Below are 27212 nucleotides of genomic sequence, written 5' to 3'. Positions count from 1 at the left end.
CATACGTAACATGTAGAGATCTTAATTAAAATAAGAATGAAATTTTTAAAAATAGTACATCCACGTCACACATCAATAAATAAATATAACATTAATCAACTAAAATTTAATCTATCGTTTTAATCTACTAAAATTTAAATTTATATAGAAATTTAGGTCACACATATGGTCCAAATAAAATAAGAGAATAAAATATGAATATATTTTTAATGTATCTAACAATTAAGAATTTACTAATTGATGAGTGTTAAATTTACTTTGTAAGAATGCCTGAGAAATCTTCTTTCATTCTTTCTTTCCTTCAATAAAAAAAATTTTTACAAAATAAAATTTCCAAATTTGCTAGAATATCAATGTGTACAGATATTTTAAAATCATATAAAACAGAATTGTTTCATCGAAATTCATCATGAAATTATTCTAATATTATATCATAGAATATTTTATGACTCGTGAATAAGGTATTAAATAAAGACACACGTATCGAATAACAACTGCAAGATAATAGACCGTGACATAGTCCTTGTATACGATAAAACGAGACATTTATCTACGAGGACAGCAGCACTCTCGTACGTGTTTTATCCGCTTGTCTCGCGAAAAATCTTTTCGCGCGGCTACGAGAAATTGTCTGTTGCGAGAACTTCCGGAATTCACAAAGCGCGCTCTCGGCTACAAGAAGAGGGTGCGATTACATACGCGTCGCGTCGTTCATCCTTTTGGTGCAAAGAGCCGTAGACAGCGATTGATAAAATGAACTGGATTTCCCGGACAGTCTTATTTTGGCGAGGATGTCGCGTCACAGTCTGGGAGACGTAAGAGCGTGAGGCTCTCCTCCGTCCGGCTTCTGCTCGCGGGACGGCCGTCATTATTTCTTCAGTGTCGACAACTCCTTGCCGCGGTGTCCTTCTGTCTTCTTCCCTACGGCCCCTTATAGCCACGGCCTTAAAGCCAACGCCAAATACAGAGAGGAGCGCACGAGGCGGAGAGACCAGGAGAGACGGTCAAAGGGAGAGAGGAAGAAAGAAGAAGAGGAGAAGCCGAGAGGAACTGCGCCGTTAAGCTGAGGCAATGGCGGGACCCTAAGACCGCATCCCGCGGGTGCCTCTTTCGTTGACAGGACTATGAGAACTGGCGCGCGGTGATTTATCGAGGCTGCCCGGCTTAGCCCTTTGCGGTGATTCGCGTTATTCGCCGCTGCAGCCAAGACTTACGAAGCTTACAATGTGTACTCGCGCGACTCAACGCGCGGCACACGCGCGTTTGCGTTTTACCCCAGAAAGTAAACCCCTTACCGAATTTTTTTTCTCAAGTTTTTTGGTCAAGACTTTTCAGAAATTATTTTTTACTTTTTATCGCATTAATTAAAATACTGAATAAAAATTATTATATAATGTACATCATTGTTTCTAAGGAGACAAAAGATTTTAGGGAACATAAATATATACGTAACCTTGCCTTCTGCAAGAAATAAGAATGTACGGTAGGATGAAACGAGTTCGTGTAAGAAATGAGAGTACGTAGTTGTCAGGAAATATGAAATTAACTCCAGGATGCGCAACGTAATATTTATTTTAGAGTAAAAATGGTCGTATATTTTTTTTAAAATTAAACAATGTGGCTTATTTCGAGCTTATAATTAGAATAACTTTAAATTAATATAATTAACGTAAGAATATAAATAATATTTTTTACACAAACGTTTCGGCTTACAAAGCCTTCTTCAGTGTTAAAACGCAGAAATACAATATTAAATTAACAAACCAAATAAATAACAAATACAATGAAAATTTAAAAAAACCATCAGTGAAGTATATAAAGTGGTATTAGCATATAAAGAATTCACATCATTGAATTCTTTATATACTGACACTTCATCACTGACGATTTTTTTAAATTTTCATTGTATTTGTTATTTATTTGATTTGTTAACTGTACGAGTATTTCTGCGTTTTAACACTGAAGAAGACTTTGTAAGCCGAAACGTTTGTGTAAAATATTATTTAGTATTTATATTCTTATGTATTATTTAGTATTTATATTCTGTTAATTGTATTAATTTAAAGTTATTTTAATTATAAGCTCGAAATAAGCCACACACGACATTGTTTAATATCTATTTTATCTTGAAGCTAAATATATTATAATGTAGAATAACTATAACAAATTATGAAGCATATGCTAGAACGTAATATAAAATTCGGAAATTATTTATAATCATATACTTAAAAAAAGAAATATCTATCGGAAAGCAAACAAAGTTTAAAAAAATTCTAAATTAAAAGTAAAAAAATACTGCTAATTTTCCGCTAACAACTGTTTCGTTTTTATCTCGACGTTTTTATACGACTCATCATCATCAATTCCATTGTACCGTGCGGTCTCATCTCTCTACCGTTCCAGTTGGCTGTAATACGTCACTGGAAGCTCCATTAAACTAAGATATTCAGGTACAGTCGATAATAATTAATGCAAAGCTTCAATTCCGATTATGATTGGCGAGCGTATCACGAATTCCCTTGCCGATATTCCAAACGAGAGAATCGAATTCCCCGTGCGCTTGTATTTGAGCCAATATTTAATGTACCTCGAACTCAATGGTGAGCTACTCTCTCGGCGTTAATTATGCTATGGTGAAAACATAATCGTCGTAACGCGCGAGTGGATTTAACCTGTGCGCAAGCACCGCATCGGTATGCGACGCGCAAAAAGCGATCGTCCGAATCGCCAGTAGGAAAGCGCAAATTCTCACGTAATTTAGTCCAAGCGAACTATTCTCGTTCTTCGAATAGTTTCCATTTCAGTTACTGATTTTACTACCTGCTTCACTGAAATAGGTGACTGAAGTGCCAGTGAAATAACCAATCAGCAGAAAATGACTTTTGAACCTGCACTCTCTCTTCACGTTTACATCCATGTGGTGTCAAGTAATGTAATGTAATTACGTTCGATTCGATCACTGTAATGAGTTCGTAATATTACCAATTTCAACGCAGATTGTTAATATTTTAATCTGATTGTACTGCCAACATTTAAAATTTTGTCAAAACTATTACAATTATTCGAGAGATTCGGGTTTGAAACTCGGCTGAGATAATATTTTTTGCAATAGTTCTTTACAAATTTAAGATGCATCAAATCGACGATAAAATTTAATTTAAATTTAAAAAATTTTAATTAAAAAATATAATTAATGGGGGAATCATTATTATTTCAGTTTGATTGTGTTGCAAGTCCGAAAGTAATCAGTGCACAGTTATATATCTGAGATAATTTCATTTAAAATATATACGTATTTATTATTTCAACATCTGACTTCGACTGTAAGTGCCGCTCCTCTTATTTAAGGAGATCCTAAAGTCTCCTGCATTACTAAATCATATAATTTTTAGATAACAAATACTTTTTTCCTCTTCCATAGATTCGAAAATCTTTTTCTAAGATTAAAGTATACGCATTAATACATGTTGTAAAGTAGAATTTACATCGAGAACGACCAAAAATTTCGAAATTGATATATTTTTTACCATTTCTTAGTAACATGGTGTCTCAAGCTGTCATGTCGTGACAACATTTGCCTGATACGAAAGTTTTGCAATCTGTACTTACGAATAATAATCCACAAACACGTAGTTGCACGAACAAATAACGTTACGTTCTTAGAATTAGACTTAGACGCTTTATTGCGACAAATTCGTTATACGAAAATTGACATGAACGTATGACTATATATATCATAGGTTGTGAGATGTTGGTGTGATAATATATAAAGACATGTCGATACGCTGGAAAAACAGCGATCTCTGGTAACTTCGTCGAAGTTCGGGCTTCACCTTAGGATCCCCTTAATTGATGTATTCATATGATAGTTCCATTCTAGCTTTATATTGTATTACTTTTTTGTATTCGAGTTCCCTAATTTACACTTACAATATTTTATAAAATAGATGTCGCTAAATTACATGTTTCCTTGCTCGTCTGATGTTATGAATCTAAATAAATTGAGACTCTGGCATTGTCACTACAACTGAAGCAAAAATATTGAAGTCGTGTATCAAAATATTTTTCGTTGTGTACGAACATTATTTCTTTTCTCTTTACAACCTTTGTTCTGATTCTCTCACTAATACGTCCATTTGCAAGTACAATATCGAGATTATAGAGAGAGACCGAGAAAATGATCAACCAGAGAACACTATCGATCAGTGCAGAATTTCGAAATGAAACGCACGTTGGCAATCGAATGGGAGAGAAATTGATCGAGCGGCGCGTCATGCCTGAGAGAGATTCGCAAACTCCATCCTCCGCATCTGACGCGAAGGAGCGAGCTAAGGAGTCAGCGGCGGTGCCACGGCGGGAAGAAACGTTCCCTCATGTATAATAAAATATGATAAAACGCGGCCAATCCCGACCACCCACCGGAACTTGGTTTTCCCTCGGAAGTGGATTCGTGGTCGCCGATGGAAGTCCTGCTCCTTTGCAGAGCGTGAGCCCTTCGCGCACACATACATTCCCGACTCGTGTACGTGCAAGGACTCACGCCTACATAATATGTACATGAATTCTATACAGACGTATATGTATAGATATCTATGTTCGGATATATAAGGTGGCTAGCAAGTATAAGCAGATCCGTTCGGTGAGATTTCTAAAATTGTTGCGTTGTAGATCAGGTATCTTTTGTACTGTGATATCTTCTCTTTCATTATTTCATACCTATTTATAAATTATTATACTTAAACAACACACTTATATCAGTAGAATATAGAGTATCTTTTCTCTTTTGCAAAAATATATTATCAATCAATAGCGATTATGAATCTTTGATACTAGCAGGCAAATTTGAAATGTCGAGGGAATGCATATCTACTGACATATATTTATGAAACACCGTGTGTATGCGCGTATATATACACGTGTATGTACACGTACATAACGTTGGCTTGGTATAACCACCAGGGCCCAGGATATCTGTGAGCCATAATTCAAAGGCAGAATCGGGGAAGACGAGAGTCTCGGGGCCAATCCTGCGAGGGGGTTGCTTCCCCTGGGGAGCCAGGGGGTGGGAAATGGAAAACCTTATCGGGAGGATGCGGCCGGAGGACGGAAGGGAAACGGAGGCTACCGCAGGAGGGACATGACACGACGATCCACCGATTTGCTGTGGACGAATCGCTCACGATTTTTATCCCTTTTTACCTGCCAAGTAGTTCGCCATCCGTCGCGCCGGCCGAACGCTCCGAGGGAACTCCCCCGAGGACACGACAATAAAAATCCTATCACAATGACACTTTAAGTGAAGTTTGTAAGTACTAGTATAATAATTCTATATAACTTTATCGTGCAGTCGCTGTCTGTGTACTTCGAAGTTCAATAAATATATAAAGAAAAAAATTAAAATGGGGTTACTATACGTTTTTAATACGTTTAAGAAGAAATTATTATTATATTCTCAAGATTATATTTTCACGTTTATAGTATATTCCTCTATGATAAACGGCTTAGCTCTAAATTTAAACTGAATTCCCAGAAAGCATGAAATATTACTGATTCATCGTACATCAATTTGAAATGTGCTGCTAAATCGACAATACCGTTGTACCGATGAAATAAGCATAAGACGTTACGGTTAACAGCGGTTGAGAAGGATATATTCGTAGATAAATGGAATCGGTTATAGCACCTCGATCGTATGCTACTGTCAGCATGGAATGATGAGGAATATCGCCTGCAATATGTACACATGGTCGCTAGATATCGTATGATCGTTAGTAAGCGCCGTTCTAGAGAAGCACCAAATCGAGCAGATATCACTAATGACACAAAGCCTTAATGCAAACATTGAATAACATCACTTAAGCCTGAAGTATTGCGGCATCTGTCGAAATATCGTAGACTTGCGTATTGATTACGTAAGAATTATACAAATGGCATAAGATGCAGTAGTGACACGCTATTCGATTTTAGTTTTTTCATGAAGAAATGAACTATCAGAGATCGACAATTGCATTTAAAAAAGAAACTTACTTATAAGATAAACTTATCTGTTTTCGAGCTAGAAACTAACACAAGTATTTATATAATTAAAAACCTCTGACTCTGAATTTGTTTAGATCGTAGACTTTTCTTATACTTCTGTATATATATATATATATAAAGAAAAAAATATTTTGTTTATATTAATCACCATAAGAATCCATATAGAGTAACCAACCATCTCGAATTTTGCAAGACATCTCGATTTTCGATTTTCTATATTGCTAGGTATCCCGAAAAACGTTATTTGTCTGGATTTATCATATAATATTAATTAACATAAAGTTCGTTAGTATATTATATAATATTTATTTAAATAATGCGGCGATCGTCTTAATATTTAAAAGTTAATATCCCGAAATTGACCGATTAAGAGTTGGTCACCCCGATATCTCATGACACAGATTTTTCGCGTAACACATATCGCGTCTGATTGATCAGAAAAATGTTACGTTTTTCGTTGCATTTCTGCGTAATGTCTCTGATTACGCGATGCGTATTATATCAATTAAATCAATGTATTTGTAATATTATTTGGCATTAATAATTGTTAATAGAGTCATACAGAACATAGGCATCAAGTTGCGAAATTTGTGACAAGAAATCAATGAAAAATCAATTTGTTATCACAAATTTCATATCAAACATGTCAAATGTACCAATCAAATGGCGGAAAATTTGTAGTGATATAATTCACGTAGGAGAAGAGCTAATTGAAACTTGATTCTCTCTTCGTCTCTCTTTCTCCCCCCTCTCTCTCTCTCTCTCTCTCTCTCGGCGAAGCTCGTTAGCCGAATGGCTAATTAGATAAATATGGGAACGGAATTCGCTCGGATCGGAATTCGGACTCCGGAACTGCGGGATCTTAATTATCCGACGCGCCAGATTCGCGGAGTAAGCATACCCATCCAGAAACTCGATTTTGACGAAGCCACGGCCCTTCGGCTTTCTGCGAACGTGTAATTAACGTTTGTCAATTAGCTGTAGGGGAAAGGAGAAGCCAGACTGTCGTCGGAGTTTCGCGGGCGTAAATGTTTATATCAATTAGCCGAGAACGGCCGGCGGTCCGATTAATCGGAGAGCTGCTGCTAAGAGAGAGAGAGAGAAAGAAAGAATATACTGTCCAGTTAATTTACATACCACTCCGTTTTATGCCAGTTCCTTCCATTCGCGATTAACACTTAGTAATTAACCAGATATCAGACAAATTATCGAACTTGTTTGTTCTCTGTGAACATATTCATGCAAGAACTACAAGCTTTTATGAATAATATATTATTTAAAAAATAATAAATTTGCGACTGAAGATTTAAATCTTTAAGAAGATTAAATAGAAGATCGAATGATATTCTTAGGTGTCCTATGTATCATGAATAATAGATAAAGTATGAAGCGTAATGTACACTGTTAAAAAACAATAACCTAATCTCTTTTGCCGAAAATAACACTTTGTTATCTTTACTTACTTGTATATTTTCCATTTCTGATCAATTTCAAAGTAAACAACGTCCGTATATTAACATAGTTAAACTTAGTAAATAATACACTAAATGTGAATTAAATTTAATACATTTTTTTAACTTTATTTTACATTAATGATATATTGGAGAAATAATGATATATTGGTAGAATGAAACAGCGATAATAGAAATAGTTAAGATTAATTCAAATTGGATTATAATTTGACATTAGAAATTTAACAGTGTAGGAAAAAATATACGTATGTATGTATATGTATATATACATATACATACACATACATACAGTTCATAGATAAGGATAATATTTGTTCTCATTATACAAATGATCTCGACAGTGAAATAAAAGAAAGATATCTACTGGTTTTATTAACTTTCATCATCGATTTTTCCCCTCCTCGATGCCGACATCTTATTTGTATTCAATGAACAGGGCTGCGTTATGGCCGATATGGACAACTCTGGTCCACGATAGCAAATTTATGGGAGAGATAAAACTTGCGCCATGTTTTCGTAATCGTCACCACCGAGTGGCCGAACTTCGTGTTATGAGGAGGGAATGAGAAACTGTAATCCGACGAAATTCCGTCGCTTATGTTGCTTTATACTGCTAATTGGAGGGCACTGGCAAGTGCGAATCCTCGCACTCGCTGAATAATAATGACGCGAGGAGATTGGCTTCTCTGAAGAAAAAAAGAGATAGTGAAATTCGTAACGAGAAACTGGCGAAATAACAGCATGAAATTTTTGCAGAAACGTGATATGTTTATTTTTTTTATCCTAAACTCGTCAGTTAGTTTTAATCGTACTTTTAAATAATTGTATCTTTTTAAAATTATAGTTAAGCGATTAAATTAAAATTAAAATATATGATAATGACATTGATAAATAAAAAAAATTTTAATCACTTCTGCTCCTTAAAAGTAGAAAATAATCCTAATTATAAACTACAATTAGCAAACATAATAATTTATAACGTAATGTGTATATCTTTTAAAAATTATTATGATTTTGATTATAACATAATAGCTAATTAAACCTTAAAATTAAAAAAAATTGAAAAATATCTTCTATTGGCAAAATTAAAGTTAATTTTATTACAAATATAACTTAAGTATATTATTCTCAATATATCCGTTCTAATGAGAAAACATAAATCATACTGAAGGTTTTGCAAATACATATCATGCAACTTAGTCAATGGAAGGACACCTCTTTTCTCAAATGATTTCTAAAGAATTCTTACGTCTTGAACGAGATTAGTATCATGAGTCTTAGAAGAATCGTAAACGGAAGATTAATGGATATGTTACTTGAGCCTTCGTCTACGCTTTAAGTGAAACGACTGTACGGTAAAGTTCATACGCACACACGCACACGAAGTACGCACATCGAAGCACGCGTTAAAACAAACCAGAAACAGAGTCCTATCCCAAGACGCCCAGGGCGACGCATGCCTCTGCCCTGACTTCTTCTTCTTCTTTCCCTTCTTCTTGCTCTTCTTATCCTTAGCCTTGTTCTTTCTTTTTCTGCTTTTTCCCGCTGTCGTGCTGCCGCACACGGTCGGATATTATGCGAGAATTTTAAACGCCGAATATTATGAAAGTCTTTCGCGTAATCTGCCATCCCCCTGTCACCCCATCGTCCAACCCCCTCGTCGCCGTCTTTATCTCCGTCGTTAGTCCGCCATAGTACACTGTTCTTCGCGGAATCCGTACGATTAATGCACCGCTATGTTTGCCTGGAGGAATCGCGTAATTAAAATGTCCGTCACTCTCCGCATGTCTGAAATGTGTCTTTACGTGTTTGACTTTATTTCACCGCCGAAGAGGAATCCGCGAACGGATTAAAACGCTGACACGGATAACGTGCATCACGTATTATTACGTCCTACGCAATCTCAACTGATGATAATGTAATAATCATTTTCAGATAAAGCGATGAATCTCCATCCCCGAATTACTATCGATGGAAAAATAATTATGCGCATATTATGCAAATAATATATTGGGTATGGAGCATTTAAATGCCATTAAATTATGTACCAAAAAGACGATACAGGAAGCAATGTAAACATGCGAAAATCAACCATGCGTTCCGGTCATCTTCTTCATGTTCAACAATCAGATCTCAAAACAGCTCATTTAAAAATTCCTAAAAGTTTTTTAATTGGACGTAATCACATGTCTTGTCTTTACGTGGAAATACATTGTTAATATCCAACTTTCTTTCATCGCGGAAGGGTATTTCGAAAGAATATACAGATTAAAACGTGCTCGGATAATGAGTGTTATATTCTACACAATATCTTCGACAATAATGAAATAATTATTTTTTTTAGATAAAGTGATGGATATTCATTAGTGATAGAAAGATTATTATGAGGATATTATGCAAATAATCACATTGGAAGAGTATTCAAAACATCATTAGAGTTTACCAATAAAAAGATGTAAAGTAATAAGTATAAATAATTCTTTCAGTCAGTTTGGTTATTATAAAAATTCCTGTTTCCAGAAAAATTCCTTGTTTATTACGAAAAAAAAATTCTAACAGATAGAAATAGATTTAAACGTATTTGAATGCGTTATTGTTAGTTGATGGAATCTTGTATAATATAATGTAATATTTTCTTAAACTAAAGAAACAATCGTCCAATCGTAATATACTAACATAAAAATAATAATAATAATGTGAAAAAATAATGCATATTATACAATAAATGTTAAAAATGTATTTCAAGTATGATTACAATTATTAAAAGAACATTTAAATTTTGTGATAAAATTTTTTAATTGTTCATAAACGTATGTTTTTTAAATTTGATAAAATGTTGTATTTTAATTAATTCTGTAAAAATTTTATATCTGTAAAAATAAAATGCAATTCTTTAAATTGCATTTAAAAGTCATTGTATATATCCACAGTATTTTGTACAATATAAAAATTCACGTGTATTATTCCATTTTAATTTTACCTTCGTCCTTTTAAGTTCAAACCGGATTCTTACCATTTCTCTCTTAATTTCTTAATACTTCAACGTTTCGTACTTTGTAGTAGCAAGTTAATCGTTACGATAATTTCTCAGTAAGCAGTTTCTATAATAATCTCCTTAATTTTCAGCATATGGAGCTTATATTCCAATTATACAACGTGAACATACATGGAACACACGGTCACGAGTCGTCGCTAGAGCGCCGTTTAAGCGAACGATGCATCACGTTAAGCGCGATAATTAATTTCCCTCATTATCGCGATATTATCCAAGTCCTGCCTCGAGCAGTGTTCCGGCCTGGCGGTGGGCCCGTCATGGCAATCCGGTCCTCATGGGCACGCACATATAGCTGAGGACCACCTTTGCTGTCGACCGAGAAAACGGCCCGGGCGGCCCAGCCACGCCGGGAACGCGGTGATTTCCGAGCGAGTGAAGAAATGCGACCGAATTAAAGCTCCGTTTGCTTCGGGGGGGCCACCGCGACGAAGACCCACTCTCTTGGTGGTGGCGACCGCGGGGATGGGAACGATGTAGCGGCGACGGTGGGGCCCGGGCGTAATTGGTTCTGCATATTTATGAAGGCGCTCCTAACCGAAACGGTGAGCGCGTTCCTCTGGCCGTGTCTTCGTCGTGGCCACGATCATCATCCGTAGCCACCGATCGCGCGAAACCACCTCGCGATTAAATGCGGATGGGAAATATCGATGCCCGCGTGATTATTTCGATCGACATCGAAACAAATAACATAGTACCAATAACAGATAAAATGAGAATATATATTAGCGCCTTAATGTCTGATAAAAGATTATTCTACTTCTATCTAATATCAATGGCACCATAAACGCTTCTGTCTTATTATCGTAAGGAACTTATGTTAGACATTCCGAGGAATTTAAGAAAATGTATCAATGATTACATAAAAATCGAAAAATATCATAATTATTAACATGAAATAATTTCTGGTACGATCTGTTTTAACAACATATAATACGTACATTTATATATTTATATAAATGTACACACACATACATATGACCATGTACATCCATGTTCTATGCGCACCCAAGGGAAAAAGCTTTTCTATCTATCGATGCCAGTGAACGTTTGTATCGTCGAGTGAGTACATTTTTCAGTTAACTCTGGTCCACCGCATTCTCTTGGGTCAAGCTGCAATAACCTATAGAGGATAGGATTTTACGAGTCACGATCTGCTGTTTTGAAAGTCATTTCCTATTTTTAGAGAAACTAGCCACCGAACCTGCTGAAGAGCTCGGCGATTAACAATTATGTACGATTTTTCTTTTTTTAGGAAAAAAATATGAAAAAGGACTTGCATGATCACTAGGGCTATTTAGTATATTTTTGGCTATAATAACAAGCGATGAATATAGTTGAAAAAGTTATGAATAAATATTCTATAATACATGTAATATGTAGATGTAGAACACGAATAAGATCAATATTCATTTTTTTTATTAACTTAATTGAGATATGAAAGATAATAATATTTTTAATTTTAATTAAAGATACAATACTACTAGCTTTTAATTATTGTATGATCTTAATTACATGTTCATTCTCTTTATTTATCTTATAATTATTTATTAACAGTGTTCTGTTAATTCCATATTTAACTTGAATTAACAAATAAATTTCTAGCATATTTTATATGTAATTATATAATAATAACAAAAATAATAACAGTATAATAATATATTCTTTAAATATCAATAAAAACAAGTTTTATTTAACCATAATGATTAAGTAGTCAATATTCTTTAAAGGAAGGTAATAGTTTGAAAGGTTTAAAAATAATCATTGTTTATAATTTCTTTTTATGATTCTCAAAACATTTTTGCTTTGAAAACATTTTATGAACTTCTACAATATCTACCGTGCAAAGTAAGTTTTAAAAAGCTGGTTTACACCAACAGCAAACTGTTATTATTTATAGTAAATTTGCATTAAAAAAAATTTGTAATATAATTATACATTTAATAAAGAAAATCTTTTTTTTTATTCATTACTTTTTTCTTTAAAAATTCCTAAAAGACAGCTATTTTTTAATCTTTCGAACTACTACTATTATCCTTCAATCAATTATTCATTTGGCCGAATCCTTTTATCAATCTAAAATTAAAATAAAATTTTTTTTTAACTCCGTTTACCCTTCGTTACTGCACATCATGTTTTACGGATGTCCTAAGAGAGAGAGAGAGAGAGAGAGAGAGAAAATTCGTACGACAAATATTATGAAGGGCGCAGTTTTCCGGGGAATGTCAGCGAACATGAGAAAATTCTTCGGAGAAGCGGTGGCGCGTGTCGCGAATTTTCCCGCGAAAAATTGCTGCCCCGCGAAACCGGGAGGCGATAGAAAAAGCACGAAGGGAGAAAAACCGCAGAGGACACTGCGGAGAGAAGGAATGAAAATCCTCCCAGGGGGGCATCGAACGTTCGCGAGACACGCTTCGCACGGGCTGGTACCACCCAGGGAGATTCCCGTCCGAAACACGAAGGCGCAGCACGGGTTACACGTCGATGAATCGCCTCGTTTACGTGCTGCAAAGCACTATGATTTAAGGCACATAGAGAGCAATCAAATACCTATCCCCACTGCACATACGGAAATACGCGGCCGAAACTAAGCGAGGGTTGCTTGGATTGTATAATAATAATAATCCATAACGTTTGTCGATTCGTTTCGTTTAGTATCATCAATTTGTCGTACAGATCGTAAATTTTCGTCAGGTATAGAAAATAATTATTGATCTTGATATCCATTCTAACGTTTTCATTGAATCTCTTCCATGTAATTTACACGAATTATTTCCAATTGTAGCAATAATTTCAAAATTTGTCACATTATTTTATAAATCTTATTTCACAAATTTATAAATTTTATTTCACTAAATGGAGAGAACTTTCGCTATACAAAAAATTTAAAAATATTTACATAAAATGTCTCACAACTATATAGTACATTTGTAATTACAAATTCATTAATATATTATTCATACAATACATGATTTTTCAAATTTATTTTCTATATAATAATATTGTATGTATACAATTCTTGAATAAAATAATAAATTTATTTATTCTCAGATTAAAACGTGAATCTCATATAACATTATCAGATTTATTAATTTTCATTTAGAATATTTTTTTAAATTTCATTTCTTAAATTTCTTTGACAGCAATCTATATGACTAAAATTAGTTGAAAATATAATTTCATCCCCCTATCTGTTTATACTTTGTCAACATTCAATTTTATCAAAACTCATCATTAAATGTTACAATGAAAAGTCGACTAAAAATTTGTCAGAGGATCCCTGATTGAAAGGAAACACGATAGCGCTGGGTCACCCTATACACAACGTTGTTTTCACAACGATGAAGACTGTAATCGGGGTTGATCGCATTAAACAAGACTATTCGGTTACGTGGAAATTTAGAAACTTTTACTTCCCCTCATCTAGCGCATATCACGCTGGTGCTTTGAAAATTATCGTTGATTTATCTCAGGCCATGGGGGATGGGCGGGGTGAAACAGGCGCGCTCACAAGGCGCGGAACAAATATGGATAACCCAAATAAGCCGAAATGACATTTCGCGTACGAGACACTGGCGCGACATTAATTTACCAGCGTTAGCGGCACACAGCGCGCGCAAAGCTCGTTTGATATTTCTTCCGATGCGACAAGAATAATAATCCGTGGGAGGATTGTATGCGCATCTACCGCGTTTCTCCTCCGTAAACGTTGCGCGCGTAGTCTTTCAACCACGAAGGAGAGCGGAGTGCGCGCATCGCGCTCCTATAAATCGCGTTTCCATCTCGACGAGGAAGCTCATAAACTTAAAGCGCGCAGGCTTTCGTAAAATGTACTCAGATGTACTTTGCTCGAAATACACCCCGGCCAGATTGAGACGCGATTTACATACGCGCGAAGAGATGTTAGAATTTAAGCTTTACAGACTCGACATAGAAAAGACTGTAAACACTGTATAGTGTATCAGAGAAGGTAATTTCTTTAGTAAAGGGAAAGTTTTATACTTCTAAGATTAATAAAAGATTGTATTTACGATACATAAAAAATGCGATAAGAGCAGAAAAGTTGAGAAAGATTTTTCCGTATAAAGTGTTTTGACATTTCTTGAATGTTGCTTCCAAATGTCAATTTGTTTTTATTTTATTTGTTTTTTCAGTATTTTAATTGTTATTTTGAACAATAATATATGATGATGTATTCACAATGATGCATAATTGAATTTGTTATATGTATTAAAATTGTATTAACGTTACTTATAAATTATTTCAAGAAGATTTTGCCTTTACATTAGTTTATGTCGCCGTAAGGTTCTTAATGTGTTTATCAAACTTTAGCAAACATATGTGTATGTAGATAAGTATGGAAAACCAACCGAAAATTTATGTCTCTTGGTTACTACACAATATAATGATAAACAAATATATTTATTATTCATGATATTCGGATAAATTATATCATCCTACTTATCGGGCTGTATATTTTATTTGCGCGCAAGTATTTTATATCAAATACAAAGTTTAAAAATTTGTTAAGATTATTTCTTATACACTTCGTACTCTACCTATCCGTTCCATCATCCTTATAGAAAATTAGGGGATCGTTTCTTCAAAGAAACCAAAAGTAAACTTCAGACTCCTCATCTAGTTTAATGCCGTTTCGAGACGAACGTCTAAACAAACATGCAAACGTGCAAGTGATATACAAACGATCCGAAGAGAGACACGTGCCAGGAAGGAGCGAAATTATCTTGATGAGATAACTGCATTTCAAACGACGTAATTTATTTTTCTTATACCAGTAGCTCTCTGCTTCCTAACTGGTTTAAGTACAACAGAATTATCATTCAATTCTTAAATCAGTTCTACGTTATAACATTACGAGTTTAATTGATACTTTCTTGATGATTTAAACGCTATAATATTTATAAAACAAAAGATAAAAAGATAATAAGAATCTTTTATTTTACATCGCATAGGTACTCTATAAATCTGATTCAGTGGATAGTCACTAATTATCCAGTGGCATACTTGACACTGGATAATCAATAAAGTTCAACTAAAAAAGGAACAATGTTTGAACATTATATAATTAAAATATTGATATTTGCATGTAATTTCAATCTTCCAATACCAATATTGAATTTATGCACACACACGCACACACACACACACAACAAGGTTAATTAGATCACATAATAAAAAATAGATTAGAGATGTCATATTTCATTCACTGATTACCAGTGGCATACTTGACACTGATATCAATGATTATTCACTGATTCAGATTTAGAGAGAGTATGTGAAAAACACAATCAATACTATAGAAGTTAAATGTATAACGGTCGAAATGGATCTTAAATGCATTAAATAATGCATTTATAATTTAATGTAAATTATATAAATGTACATGCACACACATATATATCATATTCATAGTCATTCGACTGCGCGCCGAATTAATTTTCCGAATATAAACGCAATTAAACTGCTGTAATAATATCACAAATTAAATTAAATTGACAAGCAATTTTTTAGTAATTTGATGTTCAATCAGGCGTCATGTTAGAAAAATGTTAATGTACTGAAAAAATAAAAGATAGAAATGTTTAATTGCGAGATGATTATATTTACATCCTTTTTATTGTTTCTATTAATTTGTTTATAGCATATTGATTACTTTATGTGTTACTCTTTTATCCTAAAATATAAGTTAAATTAAATTTTGATAAATCTAGAGATAGAATCTAGAGATACATTCGCTCTATAAATTTCCTATAAAAAAATGCACTCAGCAAATCGATTACGAGTTGAACATTCAAATGAGAGTTAAGTTTGTAATTTACTTGTTACTTACTTAAAGAAATCTCCTATTTACTTCTTCACAACTCGACCGAGGGATATTCAAATCCATGGAGATTTCCTATTCGGAGATGGGCGTGTTCCGGAAACTCGATTCGCGAACGAGAGAAAGATTTTTCGCGATGTCTCTATCATGAATTTCTCATGGAACACACAGCATCGAATATTTAGATATAGCGCACGATACCCTTTTTCGAGCCATTCAATTTGCTTATTGGACGTTCACAGCCGGTTCATAGCATGTGTAATATATGTGCTAGTTAGTTCGAATTTACATAACCGTAATCGCGTGGTAGTACGAAAATTTAATGTAAAAACGCGTTGACAAATTTTATGTCAACGTATTAGCTATTGGTGCACCTGAGACCTGCTTTTGGACGAGCATTTGCATGAGCAAACTGTAAGATTTAAAGAATGATTTTTTTCTTTCCTCAATCATTTCCCCTAGGATAACAACGCAACAAACAATAGATTTAATTATTTAATTATTCGATTATAGAATTATTTGATTATAGACGATTATATGAAATCTTTCGTTTTTTGTGATATCACTAGATATAATATATGTAGAAACGTCCTATACAAATAAAAAATTTACGTATTTACCCTATAAGATTTTATGTACATATCCATTCCACAATATACTCCACTATATAATATATTCCACTATAGTTTTAATAAAATATTATTAAAAAATTATTTTTTATTATTTTAATATTCTATAAAAATATAATTTTTATATTACTTAATATTAAATATTCTAAAATATTATATTACTTAATATTAAATAATATTATGCGCTTATAGAGTATATATTTGTGTATTTTCGTACACTTGCTATAGACAATATAAGATATATACATCTGGGAAAATTTATATGTTTACTGTTAATTTGTTTATTTGAAGAATTTGAAATAAACGCACATATATTAATTTTAAATATAATATGTAGAATAGAAAATTGTAATTATGTACCAGAGATAGTTCGAAGAAGAAAACACAAAACCGAATATATGTTATATTCGACAGAGATTTACTTTCAGAGGATATATCGCAAAGTTCGCGTTCTCCAATATTCTGTACGAAGATATACGATGGTAGATTCTCTTGGAGAAACAACCAATGGCGCGAGCAATAATTCGATCCATAATAACATTGGTTTCTTGTTGACTAGTAAACTCAAAGGATTTTAACTACATAGAATCAATATTTAAAGAGCTCTTTAATAAATATACGATTGTTTTAACAACGAACAACAAACGTATCTTCGACGAATCGTCGCATTCCAGATCCTTACGTGGCTAATCATTGCGCCAAACAACTGTTATCTTCGAACTTTAAGAAATGCTTCGGCAGAAGGAACTTGGGGAAGAAGAAATTTTAACAAAGAAAATTCGTTGCATTTCCTTTCCAACTTTCCAATTTTCAGCATTTTATCGAGAAAATAACTGTTAGACGTAATGCGACGGAGCGGGCATAATGTAATGCACAAAAATATTGACTTTCTTGTTGATAGTCAAGAGGGGGACGAGTGGCACTGTCGAATTTAAGTACCTTTAAGGAAGCAAATGTAGTCCGGATAAGAGGATTTTTAATGCATCGACAAGCGACGGAGGCTGTTTCGTTACCCTAATCCGATCTTTTCCTCGAATAAAATCTATTCGACTATTTCTCAAGTATATCTACATACTGTATTATCATAAAACTATTATTATATATATATTTGTTATCATACGATACGTAATAATAAATTATCGCGAGTTGAAAATAATTTCATTAATAAATATAAAAGTAGATATAATAATTAAGTTTTTTGTCTTTTTTCTCCAAAAGAATAATATTTTCGTAATAGATTTAACATTCTGATACTATTATATAACTTTCTAGTACTATTAATTTTGAGTCTCTTGACAATACTAATTAATTATATCAGTGTATTATCCCCAATAAACTTGGTGCTTGTTAATACTTCCTGGGAGGTCTTCAATTATCGCGTTAACGCGTTGCAAAGTTGTTCGTTGACATACAATGCATACGGAATCCACTGAAGAATGTCTTAAACCCAATTCCACGGCAATTGCATGCTTCGCCTCGTGAATGCAGGACTTTCACAACACGCGTGATGCGATTTACAGACCGCTCGATCCCTTTCGTCGTCCCACCGACCGCGATGCGACAAGGAAAAAGGAAGAAAGAGAGGCGGAGAAATGCAGAGAGATGCAGTGAGCAAAATATGCCCGCGCTGGTTTAGGGCCCAATTATTACTCGAGGTCCTTAAATGCGCACGTGATCCTTAATATGGTGAGGGCGGTCTTAATAAGGGAGAGAGAGTTTCGGCGCACCCGAGTGTATACCGGGACAAAAGCCGAAGAGTGGCGCGGCGAATGGGCCCCCCGATACAGGAGGTCAAAAATGCACTCAAAAAATTGCCGCCAATTTGAATTGCTAATAAGGACGGTGCGCGAGTCCTACCTCGGCCGGAGTTCGGCCTAACCGGTGCAAAACAATAGTCTCCGCGATGTAGCGGTATACTCTACGTCGGCACGAAACGAGCGTTCGCCGGTGACGAAGTCCATATAAGTGTTCCGTTTGGCTCCGCAGAAATGCAGTCCGAAGGGGAAAAATAAATGGCCATGGAGAAAGGAGAGGATGGGACATTGCCTTTCTCTCTCTCTCTCTCTCTCTCTCTCTCTCTCTCTCTCTCTCTCTCTCTCTCTCTCTTTCTTTTCTTCCCGTGAAGAACAGAATGGATCGAGGCAGGAAGGAGGAATCAGAGCAAAGGGAGGGAGGGGGGGAGAGAGAGAGAGAGAGAGAGAGAGAGAGAGAGAGGGCTGATCATGAACTCACCCTAAATAATTAGTCACTGCCACGTCCGCCGGTGAGAGGGACCAAGAGAGACAAACATAGAAAGAAAGAGGAACGCCGTGGGTCGAGACAGGATTGGAAGATCCCCGAGGAAGAGAAAGGGAAAATGTCAACCCCCGTTTTAGCAGCGACCTACTCGGTCAGGGAATCCGTAACTTGAATGCGATCAAAGTGCACCGCCTTACAACGGGTAGCTCGCCCTTTCTTCCTCGCGGGTCTTCGGAATCCCGATTCGTCTTGAACTCTTGTTATTTAAGGATGAAGCGTAAAATTACGATCCTTTAAGAAGCTACCAACTTCGAAATGGCCATTTCTCCAAGAAGTTCTCAGTATCTCTTTGTATTTTCTTCAATTAATATTGATATCTTCTCTTTTATAGTAATAATGTGGGAAAAATATATTTTATCTATATAAAAATATATTTTAAAATATAGTTGGTAAAAAAACGTATTTTAAACATGTGTTAAATAGTTTAAAATGTGTTTAATCGATGTTTTTAATATGTCTTAAATATATTTTTAACATGTTTTAAACATGTTTTTAACATGTATTAAACATGTGTTTTTTTTATAATACTGTTAAAGCATATTTGAAACATTAAAGATATGTTTAAAAAGGAACACAATATTTTATTCTTAAAAAAAAACATTAATTTTTGCTAACTCTGTTTAAAAGTACAAGGCGATAACAAAGTAAATGACTATTTTTATTCTTTAATATCACAATGAATAATAATCATAAAACTGTTAAGAAGATTAAATATTTTATTAATATAAAAATAAAAATAGTTTTGTGGCAGAATAAATCAAATATAAGTAAAATATTAATATGAGTTTCTGCTTTTGGTTGATGCACAAATAATATATTCATAAGATGATAATAATATATTCATAAGATGAATTCGCAAACACAATTAGAATGCACTTGTCAATAAAGTGAACTGTATATGTAATTACAGTTAACTTTATTGATAAATTCCAATAGTGTCTTATAAATAATATTATTTATTTGCACCAATAATAGCGGAGATTCGTATTGGCATTCCACTTAATACGATCTATTTGTTTTGTAAGTAGCGTGTTCAACAAATAGCGCTAATAAGACAAGCTGTTCGTCTGATTTGAGTGCATCAGTTTATTGCTCAACTTGTACATTCACTGTTATTATCAGTAAAGCAAAATGCAGAACGTAGTCGTAATATTTCATTAATTTATTATATTTTCATCATAATATTTTGTTTATAACTAAAAAGAGAAAATTCTTTGTATGATAAAACCAATATGGTTACTATAAATATTCTAAGAGTAAACACACATCGATTGTAACGTCTTTTGCTATTTTAGACTATTGATTTTAATTCACCTGCTAAAACACATTATGAGGCTAAATAAATTAAGTAGATAAGTCAATTGTTCAATAAAATAGTTCTTTGTATATTCTTAAGTGCACTGTATACGGCAAAAATTATAAGAAATATTATAAATATAATAAAATTCTGTTCTAAATTTGGTCATGAATTATAGATCGTCCAAAGTGAACTTTACATATTCAATAAACATGTCAATATGTTAATAATTTTACAACTCTCTTAGAAAAGGAACAATGGACCAACTTATTTTCTGTAATATTTTTTTTATAAAAAAAAAAGCAAAATATACAGGCCATATTACAACTTTTTTTTTTAATTTTCTGCACATGTAAATATTTAAAAATATATTTTTTTTATATTCAGAAATGATTTCTCTTTTGACTCTAATAAATTTTCAATTTTGGATTCAGCAAAAAAATTGAAAAAATCGCCAAGTCTAGGTAAGTCATATAGGAATATGAATAGAGTAGAGATACTTTATATTTGAATGTTTCATACTCATTATATTATAAATTATTAAATACAAAAATATCAATTTAATGTTCAATCGTAATTTCTCCTTCAATCTATTTATTCTCGACAAACATTTAGTTACATCGGGCAAAATTTTAATCACAGATAAAATCGGATTTTCTTATTTAAAGCGATCGGGGCAATAATTGCGTATCATTTAATTCTGGCAATTTATTTCGCGCGTCAGGATTGCTCATCCTTTTCCGATTTATATACGCGAGTAAAAGTGAATGAGGACAGATAGGTGCATGTCCAGGTATTCTTATGTCCTTGATAAGATATCCGTGAACCTAACCGCAAGCATGTGTTCACTATGGATAGCAATGGTAACCGGTAACGGGTAACCGATGCGAACTGCGAACCGCATTCCTACGCTAAATATTACCAGCAACGTGAGCGCGGATTCCACCGCGCGAGGACACGTGCTTCTAATCTGACTTCCTGTTAAAACGTCAGCTCGGCCTCGGTTCCGTTTCTCCAACGGATAATTCTTCGCTCGCGGCAGCTCCGATGTCTCGCGATAAGTTACGTGTTCGCGATCAAAACGATAAACCGACACGAGAAATTCTACCTGCTCGATACGTTCATAAGCTTGTATTTCACGTGTTTGGATTTAACTTGGGTTCCTTGAAACTTTAAATATATATAACTTCTCAATTAATAAAAAACATAACAGAATAAATTGATTGCCCTATTTTTCAAAGGTTTTAGCCCCGCCTGATCGCAGCTTTCGGATTGTGTTACGCGCATCTTTCCCGATCACCTGCCCTCCTTTAATCCTCCCTCATCACCCATTGAGAGATTGCTCGGACAATTATAGCGCTTTGTGGTTATCCACGACATCGAGGGAGATCTTCCCTCTCTCTCTCTCTCTCTCTCTATTATCGATCGATACGTTGCAATATCGCTTCGATAACTGGTTATCTCCCTTTGAGCCTTCAATCACTTAGCTCACCTCCCGTTATCCACCCAACGTCCCAACATCCCAATGCTGGAGATGTTCGGCCGCATCGTATGTGTTTACAATTGTGTTCTGTGAAGATCCGCTCGATCGAATATTCACGAACGAGAGATCCAATCGTTCCTTAACTGTCATATCCGTTTATGCTCTTCATCGGTGCAAATAATCGCGATATAGTCACGCGCGTGATCCGTCAAAGGTACAACTTTACGATCCGTTTAGTTCTCTGACTCAGTAGCTATCCTGTGTAATCCAATAACGTATCGTTTCATACCAAGAAATGGAGATAAATAGATAAATCATTATTTATTGTACTTTCTGGGATGAAATCTTTTTTTTTAAATGCTAATATACATTATAATTATACAATATTTTTTATAATAAGCAATAGTGTTCCTAGAGAATTCAAATAAAAAAAAAAAAATATATATATATATATATATAGTATACAAAAATAAAAATTTTAAAAAAATTAAAGAAAAAAATGAAATAATACAGAGATATAATAATAAATAAAAATAATGAAATAAAATCAAACGAGATTAGAGAAAAAAAAGAGATGTACGATATTATATAAATATAATCATGAGAAATTCAATTCATGCAAATAAATATTTTAAATTAGAATTATTTTAGGTTGGAGATTTTCTAGAAGACACTTGTGTGATTTGGTATTATTTATGCATAATTCTTTACACGATATTAACAGTGTTATCTTTCTACGTTCCATTTTCACATCTAAAAAGATATTTCATCAATCTTGCAATAAAACTTTCTTTTAATTTTTTTTATAGCAACTTTTACTATATAACATTTTTTTATATTATTCGATTGTTTTTACATTATTCGATTATTATTGTATTTTCGATTTTAACATTTCTAAAAATTCTTTTTAAAGATTCATCTCGACTCTGTTTAGTTGACGATCATCAACCTCATGAGTTCGAACCGATACTGATTTTACACGCGTGCGACGGGGACCAGTCTGGTCTGGATAACGACATAAACCGAGACATAAACTATCTCTGCCCAGTTGCTTGGCTTCTTTCTCATTCTCCCTCAATCACCCTTTCTTCTTTCCTTCTTCTCTTCCTCTCTCTCTCTCTCTCTCTCTCTCTCTCTCTCTCTCTCTTTCTCTCTTTTTCTCTACGATCTCCTGGCAAGGCTCTCACTGGTCCGACAGTGATGGAGCTCGTAAGTATTCGACTTGGTGGATGTTAAGACGATAGCGGTGTTGCGCGACGTAACGCGCACATTTGAACCCGTTTCTTACGTCATTAAATATATTACAACGTTTAAGATAATATCGCCGCGTGGTATGCTCGCACTGAAATACCAAGACCACAGGACAGGAGAGAGGGATTATTTGCATTTCGTTTTGGACAGCGATAATTATACCAAGCAAAGTGGTACCCCCGGCTTGATTATTCGATATAAAATACAATGTCGCGCCGCGGTGGTTATCGAAATAAGTATCACGCACACGTCGTTGAGATAATATATCGGCAGAGATACCGCATGTACGCGAATTAACGTTGATATCGCATGAGACAAAAAAGAGTCGTTTTAATTTCGTCGATCGCGCCGACCGGCCCGGCCGTTGCGTTCCTTTGATTCCTTCCCCAATCACGGGGGAAAATACTCTCGCCCTTCGAGTTTCTCCGTTCGCGTCATTCTGTCGAATCCCTTATCTGCACACGAATTAAGATGTTTGAAAGTTTATAAAATCTCAGACTTGCACTTTTCGCACGAAATGTACCCATTAAACCCCTGATTAATAAAATATATTATCGACACTAGCGTGCGCAAACGCAAATAATTTATTATTTATGTTCAAGTAATCAGGTAAATACTTTTTATTTTTAAAAGATTGATTCGGATATATTTTATATTCATTTTACATTATATGTATATATATATATATAAAATAATTTTATATATATATATATAATTATTTTTTATCTAATATGTTAAATTTATTTTTTTATTTTAAGTGTAACAGCAGAAAATTATAATGTACACGCGTATCCATCAATAAAATTAATTTTTGTTTTCATTTTGTACTATTATAATAATATATAATGTAGTAATTAATATGTAATTATATAAGATTGTACTATTATTTATATATTATGTAATAATCTAAAAAAGCAAATAGAGTTTACATAGTAATAAGAAAGTTACTTTGAGATGTTTTCAGAATTTTCAAACACCTTCTGAAGAATTCTTATGAAAAATTTAATCAATATATACAGATATAATCGTCATTGAATATGGCAGTCGAGATGACACGATAAAAAATCGAGAATCTACTACATTAATTCTTAAATATTTCTGGAAAGCTAATCTAACGCGACAGTTCACTACGTTTATTGATGATATCGCCGTAGACGCGCGTCGGGCGTAACAGGTACGATTAACGTGTCGTACACGCTTCAAGTGGCAGCTGCACGCGAGGAACGTCCGTCCGACACGCGCGCGAGTGCGTGCAGAGTGCGTGTACATTGCGTGGAAGAAAGAGATCCGCACGTCTGATGAACAAAGAAAGACATACCGAACTGGATTGCAGGCGCGAGCGAGAGAAAATAATAGCTGTTTGTGCGAGGGCTTACCTGCTTGGAGTGATATCCTTTCGCCGTTTTACAAGCGCAGAGTATTCGGGAATCCGCGAACGATCTCCAACATTCGGAATTTTTTCCCCGAAGTTTACCTGAAAAAATATACATAATTACATTTTACTGTTTTTGGAGATACATTTCTACAGACTGTGTATAATACATGTCTCTATATATGCAAGATAATTGGAAACAAAATCTGATTGAACGATTGAACTGCTCACCCAGTTCTTAATTTGTCGTGAGAAAATGGAAATATTCAGGGAATGATATATAAAAGTTTATAAAATATTGTAAATCGAATAACTACAATAAATTATCATGCTGTAAACAATGTAGAAATATACATTGCTTGTACAATATATAAAATAATACCAGATTTTTTTCGTGTATAAAACAGAGAAGTTAGGAGAATGAAAGTCGTTAGTAAGTTCCATTTGTCCATCAAGTTGACTTGTTGAAGAATATATTTCTTCTAGAAACCTTTAATGAGAGTCAAACTCTTCATTGGAGATTTATGAGAAACAAAATGAAACTCAGCAGTATAACGATCGTGTCGAATTGAATAAATGATTCAAAGATCGTTTTTGTTCTTTGATTAGGTATCGGAAATAGAGAAGTATATTTTAATGCACGTGTTATCTCAATTATATACTTGTTGCGTTTGCCTATTCTATAATTTTTTATTTTATCTTATTTTTAGGAATTATTAATTTTCGAAGATGTTCTTATATAGTTCTTATGTAATTTTTATTTTAATAAATTTCGAAAAATTATATCCGTACAAATACAATAATAAAATGTTCAAAAATTTATAAGTATAAATTGTGTGAAAAACGAGTAAATTATATATGATAATTATAGATGTTTATAAGATGACAAAAAAATGGTTGCAAAGTTTTGAATGTTTATAAAATAATTACTCAGATACTAAGCTTACATATTTGTCACCAAAATTACATTAAAGATATCATTTTAAATTATAAATAATATCCATTTGTTAACTGGGTAATAATATATACAAAAAAATCGAAATTCTGTTAATTACATCTTATTAAATATCAAAAAGACTTGCACCAAAAGAATTTCAACGATTGGAGCGGTAAAGACCGCTCTATTGATTATTTGATAGAATTTATTCATGAAAAAGATGGGCGACCATTATTGATGCATCATTAAAACGCCTTACAACTTATATGAAAGCTAAAGATGGTCATTTTGAATATTTTTTATATTTAATATAAGATTAATAAAAAGGTACTTTATAATTAACGTTCCAGAGTTTGTATTTTCGAGTTACTAATGATTTAATAAACATAAAACTTTGTGAGTAAATTTTTGTCACCCTGTATACTGATCATGTATGGCATTAAAACTTCTTGCGACTTAATTTGGTAGCAAACGTTATTTCTGAGATGCACACGAAATGTGTTAAAAATAAGAGAAGATAAAAGGAACACGTCGTGAAAAGGATTATTGGTTTTCGTCGTGACCAAGCGAGAAATCATTAAGGATTTTAATCAAACGCTTGTGCCGAAGGAGGAACATCTTCGTCCGCTACTAGGAAAGTTCTGGCATAAGATACCGGACTCTCCCGGCATCCCAGGATGGCAATGGCCGCCATAAAAGGATATTTGTCGCTTTATATGGTTGAATCAGCTACCAAATGCATCGCGCGCGAGTTGTCCGTAGAAAAACAAAAGGAGTTCGTCCGAGCGCGGCTCTCTCGCGACTCTCTCACGCAGAGGTTCGCTCTGATGCGATGCGATCGCTCGAAATAATATCGGATCTCAAACAACGTCGAAACTGATTTCGACGAATTTAATTTCTTTGATGCTAACAGGGAAAAAAAAATATATATATATATATATTATACGCATTTTTTATTTAATTTTATCATATTTTATTTATAAGATAGTATAAGCTATTATTTTAATAATAATATGTATAGCTTTCCTTGCGTAGGGCAAATATTAATAAAACATTTGTGGAAAGTGTTTTTCAGAAAAATATAAAATATTTTTTGCTATATGTAGGGTATTCGATTTAATTCGTCCATGTTGATATCTCAAAAATGACTAAAGTTAAACGAAAAATTAAAACAATCCTTTATTGAGATTACTTTGAGATGACTTTTTATGATAGAACTTTTTTATGATAGAACAGTACTCATTTCCTACAAAATTTTAAAGAAGGCAGGGGTATAAATTAGATTTCTTAAATAAAAATTCCCGATAAAATTCGATAAATTCCGAGAGGATGAGATAAATGCCTATGACATTAACACTCTATCTTGGTTATTACTGTAATGAATTTTGGAAAATTATTTAGAAGCAGTACCGCGCGATTTCTTTGATCAATCTGTCCACGTCGATATCTCGGGAATTGTTAAAAATTAAACAAAAATTAAATAGGATTAAAATTTTTAGTGTGATGAAACCGTACTCATCATAAAATTCGCCTACCCTTT

At 33.8% G+C, this 27212-nt stretch overlaps 1 protein-coding gene across 2 annotated transcripts in view; it reads right to left on the bottom strand.

Annotated features, from left to right (window-relative positions):
* Positions 1 to 27212, bottom strand: part of LOC105152789 (uncharacterized) — a 221035-nt gene that overhangs the window by 33735 nt on the left and 160088 nt on the right. For both annotated transcript variants that reach the window (XR_015546116.1, XR_847000.2), the window contains exon 4: positions 24740 to 24837. The gene's annotated coding sequence lies outside the window, so the exon portion shown is untranslated. The remainder of the gene's footprint in view (positions 1 to 24739; positions 24838 to 27212) is intronic.

Source organism: Acromyrmex echinatior, chromosome 9 (assembly GCF_024713525.1).
Source record: "Acromyrmex echinatior isolate Ae372 chromosome 9, ASM2471352v2, whole genome shotgun sequence".
NCBI lineage: Eukaryota > Metazoa > Arthropoda > Insecta > Hymenoptera > Formicidae > Acromyrmex > Acromyrmex echinatior.
Note: the sequence above shows the minus strand (reverse complement) of the source record. Positions and strands in the feature narration are given on the sequence as shown.